Source organism: Montipora foliosa, chromosome 7, assembly GCF_036669935.1.
Source record: "Montipora foliosa isolate CH-2021 chromosome 7, ASM3666993v2, whole genome shotgun sequence".
NCBI lineage: Eukaryota > Metazoa > Cnidaria > Anthozoa > Scleractinia > Acroporidae > Montipora > Montipora foliosa.
Window position 1 is genome coordinate 11,166,890 of NC_090875.1, and position 6,265 is coordinate 11,173,154.

The window sequence follows — 6,265 nt, forward strand, 5'->3', positions numbered from 1 at the left end:
AATTCCCCAGCTGTACCAATTGAATCAGGGTCATAAGGTTGCCTTGATTTTAACATGATTGGTCGACACAGTTCTTTTAAAGAGAGTTGGAGCTTCTTTCTTTCACTTTGACAGTTTTGACCATTTGAAGTCTCTTAGATCTTGAGATGTTAACTTCAACACAAAGTAAATATTTCTTTTTGACCAATCTTTGGCCTCCCTTCATTTGTGCGATTAACAATCGAATGCTGCAGCTTTTTTATCTTACAGGCCAAACGACTGATTATGTTATGTCATGAATGAGAACGAGGCTTAATTAAAGGCTAATTTCAAGACTTTTAATGTCAGATGTTAACTGTCTCAGAATTGCTTTGTATTCGTAATTTATAATAACCTGGGAATTAAAAAATGATAATACAACTTTAGTTAATTAGTTACATGCAATGTGTTTTTCCCCTGAAAACTTTCAGGAGCCATTATCTTTCTCTCAGTAGAACAGCTTCAGTGTTATTGCCAAGTGTATTTATTTAATATCTTGCTGAAAAAATGGTAAATGTGGATGTATGGTACTAAGTTTGCTATGGAATTAAATGCTTTTATTCCCTTTCATTTTTCCTAAAACTGTTCCTCCAAGTTGCAAACGTAGTTTAATCTTGTGATAAGTTATACTGCGTAGTGACTGAACTGTATAGTACTGCCTGGTGAATTATCATCACTACCATTACCAACAAGAAGGTCGCTAGTGGAATTTGTAACTAATCCTATGATTTGCATCATAGGGTATTGTTGGATTCACGCGACAATAATGCCGCTGCAATTTATTTAACTGATATGTATGATTTTTGTGAAGTTAAACCCTGTCCCTCATTAAAAAAAAAATACTAATAAACAAAACCTATCAATTTTTAGTAGATATCATTAAAAATAAATTTGTTTCAGTTTTAAACACAGAAAAACAATGTTCATGCGTGTACACTAGCTTTTTGCATCCCTTCCATGAATATTGTTTTTCTGTGTATACCTTTTCACATGCTTTATTTCTTGTACTTGGGCACACTGACAACAGAGGTTTTGCTGTTTGCTTCACTTTTTTTGTTTTCCAATTAGATTAATCACTAGGCAATTCAGGCTCAAAAACCCCTGTCACATGATCCCCCGGCGTTCCATCTTCGTGCTTCAGATACAAGTCTTTAACCTTGGTTTTTTTCCTTGTACGACAGTGGCTGTTTCTTTGTCGCTTTGACAAGATGTCAGGGATGAAACTTCCGCTTCAGTGCTGCGGCAATTGCGCTTTTTTCATGATTTTTCCAAGCATGTTGTAATCGATACTAGCAAGCATCACAAATAGCTTGGGTTTCGCCTTTCATCGCCGGCTATTGTTTGGCTACACACGTCTCAAAAATTCTTACGAAATCGTCAGTTAACACTTGTTTAATCGCACTTTGCCGCACAGACGGCAACAAATCACAAAAACAATTTTAGGCTGATCCCTACAAAACTTTATTTAACAGCGAGGCAACACACAAATCCTTTCCATTTAGGTTAAATGCGACAAGATAAAATTACCGCGCAAAACAGCAAGCTGCAATCTGCGCGGCCGATAGCAATGCTTATACCAAAATTAATTCGCGACGGTGATATTTAAGAAGGGGAACACAAGAACACGACTAGTACCTTCCCTTGCAATAGTCTAGTCGGCTCTTCCAGGGTGTTTTGACCAAGCATTTTGATTTTACACATGTACAGATAATGGCCCCCACGTAACAAAATCTTCTAGGTTGAATTGGTCGAATTTGTCATCTGGCGGGTTCCTTTGCGACCCAAATTTTCGCCGCATAGTATGTCTGTTTTACGAGACAGACGAGGAGTGCGATAAAGAAAATGGCGACCGTTGTTGCAGTATTTATCACTTGATATAAGGAATCACGATCTGACTTCACTGCATGAGGTTCTCTGATTGGGCGGAAAATAGACAATTGCGGAAATTTCCGCCCAATCAGCAAATCAGAAATTAATTCATAATGGAACACATAGTAACAAAACACATAATGAAAAACCTGGAGTGTAACAGCATACTGTACAAACTACAATATCGGTTTAGAACAAAGCGTTCAACCACAGCTTCTTACATTTGTTCAAGACCTAAACAAGAACCTTCGCGACAATAAGCAAACAAACATTATAGTTATGGACTTTCGAAAGGTCTATGATAAGATCCCCATAAGAAGTTAATACGCAAGCTCACAGAATATGGCGTCAATAGTTCTATTAATTATCATGGTTAGAGAGTTTCTTGCATCAACAACAACAAAGAGTTGTATGTGAAGGGGAAAAGTACTCTTCAGTTGTCTTCCATGCAGTAACAAGCGGTTTACCGCAAGGACCCGTGATTGGACCAAGCTTATCAGCACGGACTAAACATACAGCTGGATGAACCCAGATGGAATTAAACTTTGCCTGAGAAAAGCGATGAAAGTCAACTTGGATCCTACGTTTAACATCAGCAATAATAAACTTAGCGATAGCTCTGAAGTCCTCCCCACCATTGTGAAAGGTAGCCTTATTACGAAATTTCAAAATATCGCACAGAATCGACTTGATGATGTACAAAAGCAGACGCAGGCACTTCCTTTTCGGCACCGGCAATTGTTAAAAAAACACGAAGGGGCAATTGGGGACAAAAAGAAACCAGACCAATTTAACCCTACGACAAGCCAAGAAACAATGATCAATGGTCTCTAGACGGGCGCATAAAGCAGAGCGAGGAGAGCGAATGTAGCCCAAGGTGTGAAGAGAATGTCGCACCTTAACGGCACGGAGGGTAATCAACCATGCAAGATCATTTTTATAGTTCTCAGTAAATGAATCGCGGATCAGACCGAGAATGCCGAGAAAGGGAAAACCGAGAGGGGACGGAGCCTGATCAGAGGGCAGGGAAAATGGGGATGGTACAGAAATTCGCTAGCAAAACCTTGTAAAAGGCGCGAGACGTGTAAGTAAACCCAGGAGGTAAATCAGTGGCCCGAAAGGAAGAAAGTACACTCGCATAAAAGGCAGTGGGGCGGGCAGCGCTTGGAGTTAGGTTATTGTGCAGCCCGGCCCACTTCGGCCGCAAAGGAGCTAACACAGAGCCACAAAAATACTTAGCAAGGTAAAAACCCTTAGAACTAGGATCGGACACGGAAGTAACTAAAGCCGCAAGCCGCAAGGCGCGGCCCTGGCAAGAAAAATCCTCTAAACCCAAACCTCCACTATCAACAGAACAAATAAGCGATTTACGAGCTACAGTCTCTAATCGAGCGCGCCACAAAAAGGGCCATATCAGACTATTAAGTTTACCATAAACCCATTTAGTGGGTACTAAAACGCGTGACACATAGAGCAACTTACTTAAAGCTAATATGTTCAAAATAAGGACCTTCCCAATAAAGGACAAAGATCGCGACTTCCATCTAGCAGAGTTTTGTCAAGTTTGGACAAACGAGGTTCCCAATTATCATGCTCAACGTCAACAGTACCGAAGAAAACGCCTAAAATCTTCATTTTCCTAACCCAAGTGAGACCAAGTGGCTCATCGAGGCGGTCTTTCCAGGCACCAAGCCACATGGCCTCACTCTTGGACAAATTAAGCTTACCACCAAAGCCACGCTCGTAAAACGCAATCGCGTCAAAAAGTGAGAAAAGGGAAGAATCGTTTTTGACAAAGGCTGTAGTATCGTCAGCATACTGGTCGACTTTAAACTGGACACCACCAGCCCCCGGCAAGAGAAAGCCTTCGATCGCGGGAGAGTCTCTAAACTAAAACTTCAACGCAGAGAACATAAAGCATGGGAGACAGGGCGTCGCCCTGCCTGGCCCCCCGCAGCAAAGGAACAGGATCGGAAAGGATATCGTTAACTAGAATAAGCATATAAGCGCCATTATACAAAGTGAAAATCCAGCTACAAAAAGAGGGCCCAAAACCGAAGTGCTCTAAAAGATTCATCAGAAAGGACCGATTAACGCAATCGAGGGCTTTCTCCTGGGCTAAAGAGACGAGAATACCTGTCTCGCCGGTTCTCTCAATAAAATCGTGTGTATCGCGAAGAAGAGCCAAATTAGAAGAAATAGATCTACCTGGAACAGAACATGTCTGATCAGGGTCAACAATCGACCCCAACACTTTTTTCAAACGGAGGGAAAGGGCTTTTGAACAAATCTTATAATCTACATTCAGTAACGAAATGGGGCGCCAGTTTTTCAAATTTCTACGATCATCTTTCTTATGAACAAGACGCATAACACTCGATTTCATAGAGGCACACAGCTCACGATGAGCGAGAGACTCATTAAACATATCAACTAAAAGGGGCCCCAAGAGGGACCAGAATGAAGAATAAAACTCAACAGTTAAGCCGTCAGAACCGGGCGTTTTGTTCCTATTAGAAAGGCGAAGGGCCTCTGACGCCTCGTTCAAAGAAAGAAGACCCTCGCATGATTCACGCTCAGCATCCGATAACCGGCGGGTAACGTGCTCAAACAAATGGGATTGGGCTACAGGGTCAATTGGTTCTTCAAAAAATAGGGAAGAATAAAAACGCTCGTGAGCTTGAACCATGTGTGGAAGGGAAAAAACCTCTTGCCCCCCAGGATCAAAGACAGAGGAGACGGAGCCTTTCTCGTGTCTCTCATTTTCAAGACCGAAAAAGAAACCAGAGGGAGACTCCCCCTCTGCCCACTTAACCCTACTGCGAATCTTAGAACCCTCGAGCTCGGAACCTAAAAGCGACCGCAGAGCAGCCTCTGCAGTCAGAATTTGAGGACTAGCAGAAACATCGCCCGAAGCCAAACGATTCTTGAGGAAAATCAAACGATTGGTTAGAAAAACCTTCTGGGCCGAGAGAAAACGATGTTTACGACGAGAAAAAGCGATCGCAGTAAGCTTAATGTCAGACTTTAAAGACTCCCAAAAATTGCGCTGAGAAGCAAAGCAATGCCGAAAGGCCAGAAACTGCTCAATTAAATCCGAAATCTCTAAACAAAAGGATTCGTCATCGAGGAGAGTATTGTTAAACTTCCAAACTCCCGGGCCTCGCAGGGGGAGAGCCGCAATATCATAATCTAAGATAACAAAGTCATGATCGGAGAAAACGCATGGGAGAATATCGCACCTAGGGACTTGATTACACAGAAGCCGCGGGACCAAAAAGGTATCCAGTCTGCTGGCAATTGAAAGGTCTGGGCTGAACCAGGTGAACTGCCTGTCTCGGGGATGCAAAAGACGCCAAGCGTCACGGAGGTTACAGAGAGATTTTAGGTCCGAAAAGCCGGAGTCGAGGGAAACCGACCTACCCAATTTGTCAAGCGCCGAGCCAAAACAATTCACATCCCCCCAATCAGGAGCCGGGAGTTTGGAAGAAAAAAGGACGGGACCCACTGAAATAAAATCTTTCTCTCAGCCGGAATCGTCGGCACATAAAGATTAACTAGATTAAGATTGAAATCGTCAAACTTAACAAGTAAGCTGAGAAAGCGCCCACGTTGATCTTTCTGCCAAACAGAAACATTATTACGAAAAACATCAGAACTTAAGATAGCTACTCCCCCTCTCCTCCCGAAAGCAGGGGCCCAGAAGCTGGGGACCGGCCACGAAGAGGAGAAGGAGCGCAGAACAGCGTCATTCGAGATCATGTTTTCTTGAATGAAACAAAAGTCTAGGCGTGAAGCACGAAAGAAATCAGAGACCAGCGAAAACTTACGTTGACTTAAACCCCTAACATTAATCGTAGCGCACTTTAAGAAGGATTAACTAAGTGGGGGCATCCTCAGTTACTGCAGACAGACGAGACGACTTGCCCAAAGCAGCGCGTCGGGACGAGCCATGTCGAGATCTCTTCCTTCGGCGAGAGGGCCGCTCAGACACAGGAGACATATTATCAGGCACAGCGTCGGAATCCGTCAGTTCAGATGTGGCAATACTCTCAGGCTCAGACTCGTCACTCTCAACACTCGTATCGGTCAGGGAAGAAACGGGAAATTCCTGCACTCCGGGAACTGGAACATCAGGGGGATCCTTGATGAGGCCTTCAGAAGTTAAAAGGTCAGTTGCAGGCTCAGAAGAAAGGGCCGAGGCCAAGGGCTGGTCAAATTCAGCTTCCAGGGAATGGTCCTCATACCCTGCCGAATCTTCCTCTGCATTCTCCACTGGGGGGCTATCAAGATCCACGGCACCTGAATCAGCAGCAGGCGGGCTCGGGGGCTCAGCATCGACGGCATCACGATGCGAAAGCGGGCGGCGATACCAAGA